A 19,314-nucleotide genomic window follows, 5' to 3' on the forward strand; every position below is an offset into this window, starting at 1 on the left:
CATAATGGTTGCCATGGCGACGATGATGTCATAAAGGTTGCCTCAACCAATCAGCGACGGGCACAATCTGCCGCGAATTCTGGAATCATCATTGTCCATATACTACGGGGACATGCATATTCTAGAATACCCGATGCGTTAGAATCGGGCCACAATCTAGTGTGTATGTATATATATATATATATATATATATATATATATATATATATATATATATATATATATATATATATATATATATATATATATATATAATACATTTTGTTGATCACTGTGATTTCACGTCACCGCATTGCTGCTGCTCAATGTGATTTCATGTCACAGCACTGCTGCTTTTCCTAAGTTCGCCCCCTTCCTATTGAGACAGGTTTCTTCCTTTCTCCTTATGCAAGCCATACTCTAAGGGATTACTGGCCCTTATTTAAAGGGCCTGTGTCATCAGAAAATGACTTGCTGTTTAAATCATGTACTTATATTAAAACGTATAGCATTCCTTAGACATCTTTGTTTATTTTTTTAATTTAAGGGAGGGAGAGTAGTGTCATCTGTGGCATCGCTTATTGTTTTTGGTGGATACTGTTAACAGCTGTCTATAGAGATGTTATCTGTGATTGTAACCCTGTCTCTGATGATGGAGACATTCGTAAAGAAGAAAGTATGAGCCTAAAATGGCTCCAAGGGTCAGTGTGAAAATTAGAAAATCTCTTCCTTTTTTTGTTTAATATAAATAATACAAATTGTGATATGGTTAAAAACATTGTGTAAAAGTCCTATAGCACAAAAAACCCTGGTGTAATGTCATTTTCTGATAAGTTCTCTTTCAATAGACTAGTTGTTTAGAATGATTGAAGTCTTATTTTCAATGCTTCATGGGAGGAAAGTATTATAATTTGCAAATTCGGTCATTGGATTGGTTTTTGCTGATATTATGGCGCCGATTCCTCATTGATTTTGTGCTTCTTTTTTTTTTTCTAGAGTAAAAATTATTATTATAGTGAATTTTAGGCTGTGTTCACACGTTGTGTTTTTGCAACTTTTTTTTTAATGCAAATTTTAAGTTGCGTTTTACAGTACCAGGAAAAGCTATGAGATTTCAGAAATGTCATGCATGCACATTTTTTTATTTCCTGACTGATATGGAAAACAGCTGCGTTTCTGCAAACTGCTGTCACTTCTGTCAACTTTTTTCTGTGTATTTACAGTGTTTTTCTTCCTGTTCAGAACAATGGGTAAGTAAAAAAAAAAAAAAAAAAAAAAGGAAGTATCAGGTTTTGCTCGTTTTTGGTACAAAGTTAAATCATACTTTTTGGGGGGCCACTAATCTTTATCAACATGCATAAGAGACAAAAAAAAGCAGCAAAAATACAGCAAAAAAAAAAACAAAACAGCAAAAAATGCTTTTTGTAAACGACTTCTTTTACTTCCAAGAGAGCAGGTTTTGCCTGCTTAAAAAATGCAGTGAAATCGCAACGTGTGAACATACCCATAGAAAGCAATAAGTAAGTGCAAAAAACCACAGGTATCAGGTTTTTGGTGCAAAAACTTAAGGAAGTTGCATCATGTTTCTTTTGGAAGCACTAAACTTTATCAGCATGCACAAGATTACTGCCAAGAGAGCAGGTTTTGACTGCAGGAAAAAAAAAACGCAACGTGTGAACATAGCCTTATGCTTTTGTCTTCATTAAGTACATTTGTGCCTTCCTTAAAGCAGCACGCCGGCTTGTTGGTATATTTTGATCGCTTTGTTAGTGATCATGTGTGTACGTGGAATGCATGTGGTCACATGCTCTCCGGTAGCTGTCTTCACCCATTTCCAGCACAACGTGACTGCAGTCGTAACCCGCCAAACCAGGGTGTTGTGTGAAGCAGCGGTCACTTTTTAAAAACTTCTCAATTCACGCCAATAGGAATTCCGAAAAGGCCTACAGAGCCTCATTATCAGTGCCATAGACTTGAATGAGAAAAGTGACTTCTGGAACACAGTGATCTAGCGGATTACAAAAACCGCTTCTAGGTAGCACAGTGGGCCAAAAGAAGATGAAGACGCAGACTGGTGAGTAAGTAGCTACGTGCATTACACCAAGGCTATGTTCACATGGCACTTCGCGCTACGCTCCATGGCTCTGTTGGGCTTATGGTGGAACCTCCTAGTAGTCTTCTACGTTTTGTTGCCTGGCTCCAATAGGCGCATGTGTCTCCACCCCTATAGTCGGTGGCTACGTCTGCATATACACACAAATCCTGTATGTCTGGGGTTTAGACATAAGCCCCAATTGAACCATGGAACCGAGAATCAAACCTGGTGTGACCCCTTACATATGTGATCCCTAACATGGGATCGAAAACAAAAAGTTGCTGGAGTGTTGCTTTGTCAGCTTTACTTGGTTGTTGTTTTTTTTGTTGTTTTTTTTTACCGTGTGGGCACGGTGGTCTTTATCCAGATGTCTAAGTCAAGTTCCTAATTTGTGACTTTTCGCAGTGTTGTAACTTCTCTTGCGCACTTGTGCTCCAGTACTGTATTGGATAAATTCTGTATAATTTTAGTTTCATGCATTTGAAAAGTAACTTGCAACATTTTAAAGGATCGCATAATTTTTTGCTCTAAAAAGGCCCGATAAGGTAGGACAAAAAGAAAAAAAAAAGTGCATCTTCGATTTCAAGCAAAATTCATCAGCCTATTTTGCAGTATTTTGAAGATTTTGGTGCAAAAAGCGGTAATATCACCAGACAAAGAAAAAAGAAAACTTGCTGTAATAAAATGACGAGTCGTGCTTTGTGTATTGGATGAGAGTATCATCGGTCCATACTATGGGATTTTTTGGATTTAAAAACGGAGTGTCTTGATGTATGGCCCTCTGTGTGTCACTAGATAGAGATCATTTGGGTTTCACGTTTTATAACTGCGGGCTTAGGAATAATATTTTTTTCGTAGGAAAGTATTTCTCATTATGATTCTGTTTTGGAAGGAAGAGGGGATATGAAGATTCATTTTTTTCGTAGGAAAGTATTTCTCATTATGATTCTGTTTTGGAAGGAAGAGGGGATATGAAGATTCATTTTTTGATAAGCGTTTAGAACGTTTAGATTGCTTCTCACCAGACCCCTGGTAGACCCCCCAATAATCAGAGCAGGGATCTGTAGAGCACTTTCTGAATGAAGCGGAGGTTTAGCATGTGGACAGGACGATCTCTGCCAGCTACCAGGAGAATGGTTGGCGTGGGGGCGCTTGTGCTGAGCCACTGCTCCTTTCAGATGGGACAGATAAGTACCAGTCAGGTGTGGATAGGAAATAACCTCCATCCTTTAATATTACGGTAATTTACCCTCGGTGGTTGACATTCAGACTTTTATGTAATGTGTTTTTGGATACAACAAATTGCTAGAAGTTTCTGGGATGGTACCAGAGGGCAATAGTTTGAGATAACACAGACTGCAGTGGGTTGATGGGGTAAATGCAGGGAACAATAGTTTAATGTGTTTAGCATATTGGTAGAGTCTAAAGTCCCAGTGGCCAGTGTGAGTCTAGCCTGCTGATTTCACTGCAAAAGTGTAAACTGAGGCTAGAATAATAGTGAAATAGGCGCTTTGCAAGTACCGCGAGCTAGACCGTCCGGCACATGTTGTCATTCATTAGTGCGGAGTTTTGGGATGTGGGTCTCTTGGCCAATAAGAGAGAGATATTAAGCAACTGAAATGTTACCCTCTTCACAGGCAGCAATAATCTCCGGTTATCCAATTGTACTTATGTAAAAATATCCGAACAGTTTACTTTCATTTAGTGCTGTTTGGCAGCAAGACTGGTGTATGAATGTAAGTAGTACTTGGGAGATTAAAAAAAAACAACAACAAAAAACACAACCACCATTTTTTATATTCCTTTCCTGCACACAGGAGTCGGTGTAATCATCCGTGTGCTTCCACTTGTTTTATATCGTGTTAATAACTTACAGCTATTGTATGTATAATGGGCTAAAGGGTTTTATGGAGATGATGGCGCACAATGATTAAGTGAATATATGCTGCTAAACACACAATAAATATATTTTCTGCATGTAAAATGGGGCAAACAAATGAGGCTCAGGAAGACTTTCTTGGCGCGTCGAGTCATAAAATAAATAACAACTGGTTATAAAGATAGTGAGTCACGGACCGAACAGCTGGATCATTATCTGGGATTGTAGTCATTTAGAACCCGTGCATAGAGTAATATATGCTCGGGTGTCAATATCAGCCGAGATATGGCTGGTTTTATAGGCCCAGACCGTTCATGTCCTGCCACCCTCCCAGCTCACGTAATGGCTAATGAACTGCTACCCCAGACATCGGCAGTGTACCGTACACTTCAGATGATGGCTCGTTTAGTCTGTCCCTGTGACCCGCCACCCCCATACACATGCATGTTCGGTCGAGCTTGCGTGTATTTTGAATAATAAGAAGGAAGTAAGGTGTTATCAGACACCTCTGGGAGCAGGTTATCTTCCGTGCAAAAAAAAAAAAGAAAGAAAAGGTATGGGGTTGACATCCAACTACCAGATCCCATGCTTCAGCATCTGATGATGATTGACTGGCTTGGTCTGCATTAATGTGTGTACGGCCAGCATCAGCCCGACCATTGTAGGAGACCGTTCTAAATATAATAACCAAATAGATCAACAAATGAAGGTGCCCATACAATCTCAGTAGCCATCGGCCTGTTAAACAGCTGAGCCTTCGAACACTTGCACGCTCACTCCAGCTTAGCATGCATGTGTTTTCATTGGTGATATGGGAGGTAAAGCCCAAAATGGAAATTCAGTTTGCCCTATCCTTCTTGTGCTTGAAGCAGAGGCGTAAAGATCGCAGTCTCTTGGCCTGTGCGGAAGGGGTGCCCTTCGTTGCCAATTTTAGCTGGATGTGCGACCGATGATGCACATTCAGCTAAAATGCTTTGTGGCGCAGGGACCCGCCTGGTACCTGCACTGCAATACACGCCACCGGCAAATAAGAGGCCGGCCGCTGATGTCGGCGTGCAAGTTACAGGTGGAGAATGGCAGTGACGTCATGTGCTGCCCGTCGAGTTTGTTCTGAAGTCAGCTGCTGGTTACAGGGAAGAACTCTGCTTGTCGTTGGAGGGGGGAAGGGTGAGCAGAATCGTGTGGGGTTTTTATGCAATAATAACAGTAGCAGAACGGGGGATATATATGCCAGGATGGAAGTCGCATATAAAGCAGCATGGACCCAGGATGAGGGACATGTATAACAGAATGGGGGACGTATTTACTAGGATGGCCCTATGATGAGGGACATTATTACATAATGAGGGAAGGGGGGGGTAACACGTGTGTTCTTACAGCATTTCAAAAGCTACTAGTGATGAGTGAGCACGCTCGGGTGCTATCCAACATCTGGGCGTGCTCGTATATTACGTTGACGTCACTGCGGCTACATAATTTGCCGCTGTTAGCCGGCCTGAACACATGCTGGGATTCCCTTACAGCCACAAATGCCGCAGCCGCAAGGGCTCGGACATAATATAGGAGCACGCCCAGATACTCAGCTAACTCCAGAGCATGCTCAGATAAGACTTTCCCTGAGCACGTTCGCTCATCACTAAAAGCTACAAGGGCTCATACATCTGTCCATTATGCAGGGGGGGGCGGTGGCCCAGTTACAAATTTTCCACCGGACTACATCAGACCCCAGTGATGCCACTGGTTTGGAGGTCCCCACAGACCTAAGTCAGCCTGTCTCATTTGGTTGACTTTGCTCTGTGTACTGGCTTCTATATTTTTGGCTCTGACCAGCTCTGGTCCTTCTTGATGTTGGAAGAGGTTAATAAATCTTATTATGGCAAATGGGTCTTGGATCATGAATCTGAAAGCTAATTTGGAAAAAGTACTGCGCAGTTTTCTCCAGTAAAAAAGAAAAGTCTTGTTTGCAGTTTCTGTTCTGAGTCATCTGCGTATAAAATCAATCCAATATGAATGACTGGAATTAACCTTGTCTTACATAACGGTTCATTGTGATTGACCGGAAAAAGGCCATCTGTCACCTGTATTGTCAGATTCATTTAGGATGATCTCCCCAGTGGTGTGCATTATGGGGCATTATCTCACTCTGTAGCCTTTTAAAAATCACGGGGAAACAATGTTTCCCGACTCCCCCAGGCCTTTTCCCCAAACTGCACCATTACAAAAATAAGTAAATGCCAAGTTATCCCTTATACATTACTAGGTATCTTACCTCTCTGCCTGTCAGCAGGGACTAGAGCTCTTCTGCTAAGGCATGTTAGGTCCAGCTTACAAGGAAACCTCTTGGGAAATGTGGCATCTTCCAAATTGAGAATTTTGAAACTGATCTTAAAGGGAATCTGTCAGCAGGTTTTTTCTATGTAATCTGAGGAAAGCATGAGGTAGGGGTTAAAACACTGAGTTAAACAATGTGTCACATGTCCGGCTGTGTGCTATTGTTTTCAAACACTGAAGGTTTTATCACCTGGTGATTATCAATGTCTGGACTACAGCAGTGTGTGCATGCTAGTCCGACTGGTCTGGTGTGGGCGGGATAAGCTTTCTCCGCTCTGCTGCACTCTAAGGGTATGTGCACACGTTGCGGATTCTCTGCGGATCTGCAGCGTTTTTGAGGTGCAGAAACACTGCAGATCCGCAATTGATTTACAGTACAATGTAAATCAATGAGAAAAAAAAAATGCTGTGTACACTTTGCGGAAAATCCGCTGCGGAAACGCTGCAGTTTAAATGAAGCAGCATGTTACTACTTTTTTGCGAATCTGCAGCGTTTTTGTACCCATTCCATTATAGAAAACCGCAGGGGTAAGAAAACCGCTGCGGAACCGCACAAAAAACGCTGCGGAACCACGCAAAAGAAGCGACAAATCTGCAGGTGCGTTTTCTGCCAGGAGAGGCAGAATCCATGCCAGAAATTCCTAAGCCTAATCCACAATGTGTGCACGTAGCCTAAGTCTAAGGCTATGTGCACACGTAGAAAAATCCGCTGCGGATTTGATAAATCCGCAGTGCAAAACCGCTGCGGTTTTTAATGCGGATTCTGCTGCGGTTTTCTATCTGCAGTTTTCTATTGGAGCAGATGGAAAACTGCTGCGGATTCCGCACAAAGAAGTGACATGCTGCGGAAAATAATCCGCTGCGTTTCCGCGCGGCTTTTTCCGCAGCATGGGCACAGCGTTTTTGGTTTTTCATAAGTTTACATTGTACTGTAAACTCATGAGAAACTGCTGCGGATCCGCAGCTGCGGATCCGCAGCAAAATCCGCAACGTGTGCACATAGCCTCAGACGTCTGACTGTTTCACAGCTGCTGCACCCAGTAATCTAAGTGATGCCTCGCTGGATTCAGGGTCTCTTTGCCTACATTATGCTGGTCTCAGATGAGGTAGCAAAAACTGGCTGACAAATTCCCTTTAATAGTTTGTAGGTCTCAGCTTTGGTAAAGCAAAACAATACATTTCCATACAAAATTGATAAAAAAAGAAGAAAGTTTCACTGTGTATGTTCCGAATGACCATTTTTATCGATTTCAGGTTTATATGTTTTTCCTTTTAATATTTATAATTGGTTTAATACCATTCTCCTGTCTGACAGGTGATCTAACATGGTTACATCTATATATGCCGGCTCTACAATGTATAGTGGATCACTTGTGATGGGAAGCATTTTACCCACAGGCAGGAGATTATTGCTGATAGAAAAGCGCTAAAGGAAGTGTGAAAAGATCTAAAAATGCAGAATTTACTGCACCCAAAAACAGACTGGAAGATTTGTGTTGGGCTTAAATAATTCCCGACTTTATTGTGACTAGAACATGGTCATTCTGAGATAGTGATGCATTATATCTTTATAAAGCATATCTGTAGAGTAGCATCAAGGAGAAAGTAAGGTCTGTGGTGCAGTGATGTGTGTCGCTGTGCAGATTGCAGGTTTATGTCACTTACTGGGCTGCTTGCTATTATTTTGCTAAAAAATATCACTGATTTCTCTGCTGCAGATTTAGCAATTCCCTGAATTCTGAGCTCTGTATAACCCCGCCCACACCACTGATTGGCAGCTTCCTGCCTATACACAGTGTACACAATCTGCTAATCAGCGGTGGGGTTGTACAGATCTTATGAATATAGAGGACTATATAGCAGCAGGTTTACTAATCCTCTAGTAATAAAATCCTGCTTATAAAACACAAATTTTTATCAACACTTGAGTAAGCAGCCCAGTAAGTGATACAGCACTGGAATAAGGGTCTGTCTCTACATTATACCGCTCTTCGGTTAGGTAGCAAAAACCTGGTGACCTATTCCCTTTAAAAAAAAAAATTATATATATATATATATATATATATATATACAGGTCCTTCTCAAAAAATTAGCATATAGTGTTAAATTTCATTATTTACCATAATGTAATGATTACAATTAAACTTTCATATATTATAGATTCATTATCCACCAACTGAAATTTGTCAGGTCTTTTATTATTGTTTTAATACTGATGATTTTGGCATACAACTCCTGATAACCCAAAAAACCTGTCTCAATAAATTAGCATATTTCACCCATCCAATCAAATAAAAGTGTTTTTTAATAACAAACAAAAAAAACCATCAAATAATAATGTTCAGTTATGCACTCAATACTTGGTCGGGAATCCTTTGGCAGAAATGACTGCTTCAATGCGGCGTGGCATGGAGGCAATCAGCCTGTGACACTGCTGAGATGTTATGGAGGCCCAGGATGCTTCAATAGCGGCCTTAAGCTCATCCAGAGTGTTGGGTCTTGCGTCTCTCAACTTTCTCTTCACAATATCCCACAGATTCTCTATGGGGTTCAGGTCAGGAGAGTTGGCAGGCCAATTGAGCACAGTAATACCATGGTCAGTAAACCATTTACCAGTGGTTTTGGCACTGTGAGCAGGTGCCAGGTCGTGCTGAAAAATGAAATCTTCATCTCCATAAAGCATTTCAGCCGATGGAAGCATGAAGTGCTCCAAAATCTCCTGATAGCTAGCTGCATTGACCCTGCCCTTGATGAAACACAGTGGACCAACACCAGCAGCTGACATGGCACCCCACACCATCACTGACTGTGGGTACTTGACACTGGACTTCAGGCATTTTGGCATTTCCTTCTCCCCAGTCTTCCTCCAGACTCTGGCACCTTGATTTCCGAATGACATGCAAAATTTGCTTTCATCAGAAAAAAGTACTTGGGACCACTTAGCAACAGTCCAGTGCTGCTTCTCTGTAGCCCAGGTCAGGCGCCTCTGCCGCTGTTTATGGTTCAAAAGTGGCTTTACCTGGGGAATGCGGCACCTGTAGCCCATTTCCTGCACACGCCTGTGCACGGTGGCTCTGGATGTTTCCACACCAGACTCAGTCCACTGCTTCCTCAGGTTCCCCAAGGTCTGGAATCGGTCCTTCTCCACAATCTTCCTCAGGGTCCGGTCTCCTCTTCTCGTTGTACAGCGTTTTCTGCCACATTGTTTCCTTCCAACAGACTTACCATTGAGGTGCCTTGATACAGCACTCTGGGAACAGCCTATTTGTTGAGAAATTTCTTTCTGGGTCTTACCCTCTTGCTTGAGGGTGTCAATGATGGCCTTCTTGACATCTGTCAGGTCGCTAGTCTTACCCATGATGGGGGTTTTGAGTAATGAACCAGGCAGGGAGTTTATAAAAGCCTCAGGTATCTTTTGCATGTGTTTAGAGTTAATTAGTTGATTCAGAAGATTAGGGTAATAGGTCGTTTAGAGAACCTTTTCTTGATATGCTAATTTATTGAGACAGGTTTTTTGGGTTATCAGGAGTTGTATGCCAAAATCATCAGTATTAAAACAATAAAAGACCTGACAAATTTCAGTTGGTGGATAATAAATCTATAATATATGAAAGTTTAATTGTAATCATTACATTATGGTAAATAATGAAATTTAACACTATATGCTAATTTTTTGAGAAGGACCTGTATATATATAATTCTTCAGTTACTCTCTCTTCTTTTCTCCTATAATGCCCTTCTGCCAAAGTTCCGGTCTTTATTGACAGGCAGCAGTGGCGTACAGCGGCCAATCGCTGGGCTCATCAGCTTTGCTGCAGATTGTCAATAAAGACCAGAGATGCTGCAGAAAGGCATCACTGGAGCACGGGCGGCTGAGTGACTGCTGAGATTATTATTCTCTAGTGCAAACCAATAGACATTGAAGAAATGATGATAAAATACTAATATTACCAGAAAACTCCTTTAGGCATATCGCTTATTAAGTCGTCTTATGGATGTCGTGGGTTTTAGGGTATGGTGATATTGTGTCACTGACCTCTTCACTCTTTACAACAAGTAAAATGATACCTGCCTTGTAGAAGTCCGATGTCCCAGCCCTGAGAAAACAAGCTTTGAAATCACACATTAAAATGAGCCTGAAAGTGCATTTGGGGGGCGTGTCTATGTACTCGGTGCATCTGCACGCCCCCAATGCACTTCCAGGATAATTTGCATATGGTTTGAAAGCTCTCTTTCTCAGCACGTGGACATCGCATTACTACAGGACTGGTATTATTTTTATGGTAGTGCTTGGACCCATACAGCCATGCCACTAGTTTCAGTAGTACAATCGTCCTGACTGGTCCGCTTTAATATGCAGCTCCTTATACTATTTCACATCAGCTTTGCCTCCAGTGGAGTTCAAGTGGAAAGTGAATTAACCCATGAATATTTCTGTCCTGCAGGATTGATGCTTAGCGAACAGTCATATATCATGACCAGCAGCCTGTGCTCTAGTCTGGTATGATGTACCATAAGTCATCCTAGTCTGATCCTTTCACTGTCGACATTAGGATCTCGGCATCCTAAAATAGACCTTTAAACAAGCACCCCATGTTAAAAGGAAAAGTACTGTGACTATTCCTGGCCGGCAGGAGTATTGATCCCGTGCAGTGTGTCGGTGTTGATTGGTTATGTGTCAGCGTCAGCAGCGATCTCTATTGTTTCAGCGGGCTGTGGTCTTTGTGTTTGATCCTGTCACTGCCTGCGTCAGTGATGAATATCGTTGCCCATGTGATGTCAAAGTGTGGGTGTTCTGCTAGAGAGACAGTTCATCTAATGCGCTGCTGTAAAAAGCCAGCACTGTTGCCTCTCAGGGAATACTGCAAGTGATTCATCGCTGTTCACATTAGCCTGATACTAAGTATAGAAGCATTCACGACCCGCACATCCGCATGGATTAGTATCTCCGCTTGCTGAGCTAAATAAAGGAAGGGGAGGAAAATACATGTCAGTCTAGCACCGGTGCAGAAACATCACGGAGGATACGGTGCAAACCGTGCGTTTCATTCAGATCTTTAGGCCATGTTCACACAGTGCGTTTTTTACCGCGGAACCGCGGCGGTTTTGCCGCTGCGGTTCCGCAGCTGTTTTCCATGCAGGGTACAGTACACTGTACCCTATGGAAAACAGGACACACTGTGCACATGGTCCGGAAATTGTAAAAAAAAAAGCCGCGCTGAATAGCTCCCGGAAAAAAGAAGGAGCATGTCAATTCTTCTTCCTGAACCGCAGCGGTTCTGCACCCATAGACCTCCATTGTGAGGTCAAAATCGCAGTAAAACCCGCAGATCAAAAATATATCTGCGGGTTTTACTGCGATTTGATGTGCAGAACCGCTGCAGCAGGAAGTGCGGGGGAGCGGGCGGAAGTGCGTGGGCGGAGTGTGGCTGCCCCCCCGTGCTCCGATCCCGCCCCCCCGTGCTCCGATGCCCCCCCCCAGTGCTCCGATGCCCCCCCCGTGCCCTAATCTCCCCCCCTTATACTTACCCGGCGTCCCGGTGTCCGTCCGGCCGTCTTCTCCCTGGGCGCCGCCATCTTGCAAAATGGCGGGCGCATGCGCAGTGCGCCCGCCGAATCTGCCGGCCGGCAGATTCGCTCCAAAGTGCATTTTGATCACTGAGATATAACCTATCTCAGTGATCAAAATAAAAAAATAGTAAATGACACCCCCCCCACTTTGTCACCCCCATTGGTAGGGACAATAAAAAAATTAAGAATTTTTTTTTTTTTTTTTTTTCACTAAGGTTAGAATAGGGTTAGGGTTAGGGGTAGGGGTAGGGTTAGGGTTAGGGGTAGGGTTAGGGTATTTTCAGCCATTTTAGCCCTAAAAAGCTTCCTAGGAAACACACAGTAAAAAAAGGATAAAAAAACGCATCAAAAAACGCATCAAAAACGCATCAAAAAAGGACAAAAAAAAGGACCTGCGTTTTCTGCCAAGAGCTGCAGTTTTTTAAAAAAAAACTGTCCTGAAAAAAAAAGGATGGAAATCCTGAACGTGTGAACATACCCTAAATGGGTTTTTCACAGGTCTGATACTTACCGTATATTGGAATGAGCAATGTGCTTTTATGCGTGACCGGATTTACTCTTTGTGGTTCCTGCCAGACACAACACCCTTCCCGCAGTCCCAAAACAGGCTTCATAATTTATTTTGAAAAAGACACATGTCCATTAAGTTTGAGAGAAAAATCCTAGTTAACGCTGGCGTTTATATAGAGCAGTACAGTTTGCCTTTATTTACTTTAAAGGAGGATTCCAAAGGTAAACGTCCTCTGTATACAATTGAATCCACCATTAAAGAAGTACCCTGTTTATTTTTTCCTTCTATAACCTCACCACCCGCCGAGTGTAACACCGCACTTCTCTTATACAGGGTGCACTTATTTTCATGTAGTTCAACCTCTTGTTTTCTTCCTTTCCACCTCTATCTTGATTCTTGGCGTTCATCGTGTGTTATTCCTTTGTACCAGGGGTGCATAACTTTTTTTTTTTTTCTCTATGTATGAGGGCCTCCTAGTCATATTTACCTACAGGTGTTTCTCCCAAAATTAGAATATCATCAGAGAATTAATTTATTTCAGTTCTTCAGTACAAAAAGTAAAACTCATATATTATATGGAGTCAATACAAACAGTGATCGATTTCAAGTATTTATTTCTGTTAATGTTGATTATGGCTTACAGCCAATTAAAACACAAGTCATTATCTCAGTAAATTAGAATAATTAGCAAAAAAACACCTGCAAAGGCTTCCTAAGCATTTAAAAAGGTCCTTTAGTCTGTTTCAGTAGGCTCCACAATCATGGGGAAGAATGCTGACTTGACAGATGTCCAGAAGGTAGTCATTGACACACTCCACAAGGAGGGTAAGCCACAAAAGGTGATTGCTAAAGAAGCTGACTGTTCACAGAGTGCTGTATCCAAGCATATTAATGGAAAGTGGAATGTAAAGAAAAAGTGTGGTAGAAAAAGGTGCACAAGCAACCAGGATAACCACATCCTTGAGAGGATTGTTTATAAAAGGCCATTCAAAAATTTGGGGAACATTCACAAGGAGTGGGTTGCTGCTGGAGTCATTGCTTCAAGAGCCACCACACATAGATGTATCCAGGACATGGGCTACAAGTGTCACATCCCTTGTGCCACGCCACTCATGACCAATAGGCAATGCCAGAAGCATCTTACCTGAGCCAAGGAGAAAAAGAACTGGACTGTTCCTCACTGATCCAAGGTGGTGTTTTCAGATCAAAGTAAATTTTGCATTTCATTTGGAAATTGAGGTCCCAGAGCCTGGAGGAAGAGTGGAGAGGCCACAATCCAAGCTGCTTGAGGTCTAGTGTGAAGTTTCCACAACCTTTTTGAAGGTTTTGATGATAGGTGAGAGTCTGATATGTTGTGGTAGAGAGTTCCAGAGTATAGGGGAAGCACGAGAGAAATCTTGTATGCGATTGTGGGAAGAGGAAATAAGAGGGGAGTAGAGAAGGAGATCTTTTGAGGATGGGAGGTTGCGTGGATGGCTTTGTATGTCATGGTTAGGCTTTTGTACTGGAGTCTCTGGGTAATGGGGAGCCAGTAAAAGGGATTGACAGAGGGGAGAGGTCGGGGAATAGCGGGGGGACAGGTGGACTAGTCGGGCAGCTGAGTTTAGAATAGATTGGAGGGGTGCGAGAGTGTTTGAGGGGAGGCAACAGAGCAGGAGGTTACAGTAGTCGAGGCGGTAGATGATGAGGGCATGGACTAGGGTTTTTGCAGATTCTTGGTTTAGGAATGTACGGATCCGTGAAATATTTTTGAGTTGAGGGCAGCAGGAAGTGGAAAGGGCTTGGATATGCGGTTTGAAGGAGAGATCAGTGTCAAGGATTACCCTGAGACAGCGAGCTTGTGGGACTGGGGAGATGGGGAGAGTGGGCAGCCGTTTACTGTAATGGATAGGTTCGTTGGGGGGGTTGCGTGAGATGGGGAAAGACAATGAATTCTGTTTTGTCCATGTTAAGTTTTAGAAATCTAGCGTAGAAGGATGAAATAGTGGATAGACATTGAGGGATTCTGGTTAGTAGGGAGGTGATACCTGGTCCAGAGATGTAGATCTGTGTGTCATCAGCATAGAGATGATACTGAAAACCGTCAGATTCTATGAGCTGTCCCAGGCAAAAAGTGTAAATGGAGAAGAGCAGGGGCCCTAGAACTGAACCTTGCGGGACTCCGACAGATCGGGGGCGAGGTGAGGAGGTGGTGTGTGAATGGGAGACGCTGAATGTTTGGTCAGTTAGGTAAGATGAGATCCAGAATAGGGCCAAGTCTGTGATGCCAAGGGATGAGAGGGTCTGTAGTAATAAGGAATGGTCCACTGTGTCAAAGGCAGAAGACAGGTCCAGGAGGAGGAGGATAGAGTAGTGTCACTTGCTCTTGGCGGGGAACATTATAAGGGAACCTGAACTGTGATCCCTCCAGCTGCAGGAACCCAGATGATCTACAAAGCCAGGCTCCTGCTGTAACCTTTAGGATCAACCTTCTCAATGATACTAGAAGTTTAACCCCTCATATGCCACTGTCAACTGTGACAATTGACGAATGAGTTTCAAAGTGGGAAACACTGTCCGTCAGCTTATCGGTACCTGACTGCGCAATGAAGGTGCCAATGGCCTACTGGTCTGCCCAGGGCCAGCGTCAGCACCCGGCATACCCGGGCAAGTGCCGGGGCCCTGGTGAGACAGGGGGGCCCATTCAGGGCCGGCGTTAGGGCAGGCAGCTGCCTAGGGCCCCCGCTCCCACAGGGGTCCTCAGCTAGCGACACATCACGCTGCCGCTATGGGGCCTCTGTAAGGCAGGGGGGTCCACCTGTCGCCAGCGCCAACTCACCCACCGCCGCATTGAACTATACCGGCGTCTACTGGTAAAGTTCAAAGCAAATGATGGAGGAGAGAGCATCACCTGACGCTCCCTCTCCCATCATTCCCCACTCTGCCGCTGCGGGTGTGCGATGACGTCATCGCACACTCGCTGTGTGTCAGGCAGTGCAGTGGCAGCCGCCGAGACCGGAGCAGGGAGCAGCACTAGCACGTTGAGAGGTGAGGAGTTTTTTTTTTTGTAACTATAACAGTGAGTACTGGACTATGGGGCCATTCTTGGGGGGGGGGGGGGGGAGGGGGGCTGTGCTGTATACTATATGTCTGTGCTATATACTACGTGGGCCGTGTTATATACTACATGGGCTGTGCTATATACTACATGGGCTGTTATATGCTACGTGGGCTGTGCTATATACTACGTGGCTGTTCTATATACTACGTGGGCCGTGTTATATACTACGTGGGCCGTTATATGCTACGTGAGCTGTGCTATATACTACATGGCTGTTCTATATACTACGTGGGCCGTGTTATATACTACGTGGGCCGTGTTATATACTACGTGGGCTGTGTTATATACTACGTGGGCTGTGTTATATAATATGTGGATGTGCTCTATACTATATGGGTTGTTATATGCTATGTGGGCTGTGCTATATACTACGTGGCTGTTATATGCTACGTGGCCATTATATACTACATGGCTGTGTTATATACTACATGGCTGTGTTATATACTATGTGGGCTGTGCTATATACTACATGGCTGTTCTATATACTACGTGGGCCGTGTTATATACTATGTGGCTGTTTCTATATACTATATGGGCTGCTATATGCTACGTGGGCTGTGCTATATACTACATGGCTGTTCTATATACAACGTGGGACATGTTATATACTACGTGGGCTGTTATATGCTACGTGGGCTGTGCTATATACTACATGTCTGTTCTATATACTATGTGGGCCGTGTTATATACTACGTGGGCCGTGTAATATACTACGTGGGCCGTGTAATATACTACGTGGGCCGTGTAATATACTACGTGGGCCGTGTAATATACTACGTGGGCCGTGTAATATACTACGTGGGCCGTGTAATATACTACGTGGGCCGTGTAATATACTACGTGGGCCGTGTAATATACTACGTGGGCCGTGTAATATACTGCGTGGGCCGTGTAATATACTACGTGGGCCGTGTAATATAATATGTGACTGTGCTATATACTATATGGGCTGTTATATGCTACGTGGGCTGTGCTATATGCTACGTGGCTGTTATATACTACATGGCTGCGTTATATACTATGTGGGCTGTGTTATATACTACATGGCTGTGTTATATGCAATCATGAATCGTAGTATGTGTTAAAGGGGGGGGGCACTGACTCTTTCGCCCAGGGCCCTCAAAAACCTGGAGCCGACCCTGGGTCTGCCGTGTGCTGTAGATCCCACTGGAGGCGGGCCCGATAGGCGGTCAGTCCAGCACTGACCGGATAGTGTAATGCACAGCACTGCTAAGGTAGTGCTGTGTATTACTAATGCAATCAAGTGTTCAACTCCTCTAGAGGCACTAATTAATGTTGTTAAAAATTTAAGTATTTTTATAAATGACTTAATCTAAAACTCGAACAAGGACATGCAGCTCCAATGTTCGAAAATTGTTAAACGTGCAACTTTCAGAATATGAAGAGTGGAAAATTTAAAGGATAAAAAACAAACAAACCATGAACTGTTGTTTAATATTTTTACACCCTAGAAGGAGTTAATAAAACTTTGGTAATGTTATCTGTACCCCTAATGCCTTCTATTAACCAATACAAATAATTCTGGAAAAAAAAAACAGCTACGTCGATGGAAAACAAAAAATTATATGGCTCTTGTAATGTGGCAATAAAAACCTAAAAAAAAAGCTGTATTAAAAGCCTAAAATCATTCATATTTTTTTCCAATTTAGAGAATATGAAAAATGTTAAGTGCAATTTCCAATTTTAGACCCAAGGGGAGCAGTTGCACACATTTGCCCCCCCAACCACAAACACAAAGCTATAGTAGTGCTAAGTAGCATTATGATATGTGCAATAACTTCTCATGTCCCTCCTCACTATTTCTTTTGTTTAGCAAAGGAGGGAATGAAAAATACCATTTAGAATCGCACTATATCGCCATTTTGTTGGTCATCACACCATCATACGAGTGTGCACAGCGTCTGACAAAGGCTTGGACGCAGCTAGAATCGGAGAATCGACGAGTGAGATGGGAGGTCCTAGCAATAGAGGATGAATGGAACTCATCACTCATCAGCACTAGGCTCAAAAAACATGGCGCCTGGCTCCCCCTCCAGCAAGCGTGCGTAGTGCACAACCAATATAGCCTCCTCATCGGAGAACTGCTATAGTCTCTAATGCCCTGTGTGGGCCAGGTTAAAGATAAAAATAAATTTTTAAACCGTTTTAAATGGAATGTTACCAAATAGTGTATGTAGTAAGGGAGGACACATCAGTAGGATATAAATGTTTGGTGGTGGCAGGCACTCTGCTGGAACTTCTGTTTTCTCTACTTTTTCACTCATTTTGGAAGATTCTCCTGATGAACATGTCCATTATGTTTTGAAGGACGGCTAAAATCTGATATGAACACTCTGGTTTTATTCCATATAATGAGGCCCTTAGAGTTTGTAACTTAGAATTCTGTGTTTGTGGCTCTGGGTAAAGGGTTAGGATTGTTTTGTAGTCATGGTCAGACTTAACTTGTGGCAGCGAGATGCTGCAGAACGATTGGAAAAAAATGCACAAAAGAAGCTAAACTGCTAAAGTATCCTGATGGCTGCCATGGGTTCAGTGAAGAAGCATTTTGAGAAGTTGTTTCTAAAAACCAGACATTTTGGAGTTTTTCCACTGCTCTTTTTTGCCTTTTTTCCCTTGGAAATCAATAGCAAAAAAGGGATAGAACAATGATTGACGGTACATGTTGTGGTGTAAAGAAAAAAAATATACAGTATATGTTTTCCCTGTCTATAAGAACAAATACTGACACTACCATGTCCCCATGTCCGTTTTATACCATCAGCACGGATGGCAAAACATCCCGCACACGGAGAACACACATTGATGTCCTCCGTGTGACATGCTTCGACACCGAGGAAGAAGCACTACAGTAAGCGCTGTTCCCCGGCAGCTAGTGCTGAAGCCAGCTCTCATCATTCTCCCCTGCTCTGCCGGCAGAGCAGGGGAGAATGTAGTCATCTGGCTTCAGCGCCTGCCGCTGGGGAACAGCGCTTACTGTAGTGCTTCTTCCCCTGCGGCTGTCCATGTAGTACTGATGCGGCACACGGTTGCCGCACGTAGTACACACACGGACATGGATCTCTCTGGTACTGGAATTATCAGGATGTGTGAAACTGGCCTTAGTGATCTCACACAAAACGGAAATGCTGAAAATGTCTCCTTTGACTTAACTGACTGGCAAAATATAGTATGAGGCAAGGCAAGAGGATAACATTAAATAAATGTCATTACATTTTTTTTGAGTATTTTCACTGTACATGAACGCAGAAAAAAATGGTACTAGTGTCATCAGTGCGTCCGTTTTTTACCATCAGTGTCATCCGTGTCCATTTTTACCATCCGTGTCATCCGTGTCCGTTTTTACCATCAGTGTGTCATCCATGTGTCCGTTTTTACCATCCGTGTGTCCGTTTTTACCACCAGTGTGTCATCCGTGTGTGTTTTTTCCATCAGTGTCATCAGTGTGTCCGTTTTGTGCCATCAATGTCATCAGTGTATAGTCCATGTGCCATCAGTGTTTTTCACGGAAGGATATAGAAATAAATGACAGGGCTTCGCTATGCGTTGCAGTGTTACATATGTCCAGCACACAGACTGTACGCTGATGCCGTCCATGTGCTGTATGTGTTTTTTCACAGACTCATAGACTTGTATTGGCTTTCTTCATCTGTGCTGCCAGAAAAAAAAAAAAAAGAAATGTCTGTGAATTTTGCATGCACACACAATCTGACATGTATAGCACCGTAGACTGTAAGGCCACATTCACACTATCAGTATTTGGTCAGTACTTTACCTCAGTATTTGTAGGCAAAACCAGGAGTGGAACAAATAGAGGAAAAGCTAATAGA

The 19,314-nt window shown here is 43.2% G+C and overlaps 1 protein-coding gene across 2 annotated transcripts in view; it reads left to right on the forward strand.

Annotated features, from left to right (window-relative positions):
• Positions 1-19,314, forward strand: part of FNDC3A (fibronectin type III domain containing 3A) — a 365,351-nt gene that overhangs the window by 230,510 nt on the left and 115,527 nt on the right. The gene's annotated exons all lie outside the window — the stretch shown is intronic.

This window comes from Ranitomeya imitator, chromosome 3 (genome assembly GCF_032444005.1).
Source record: "Ranitomeya imitator isolate aRanImi1 chromosome 3, aRanImi1.pri, whole genome shotgun sequence".
In the NCBI taxonomy this organism is placed as follows: Eukaryota; Metazoa; Chordata; class Amphibia; order Anura; family Dendrobatidae; genus Ranitomeya; species Ranitomeya imitator.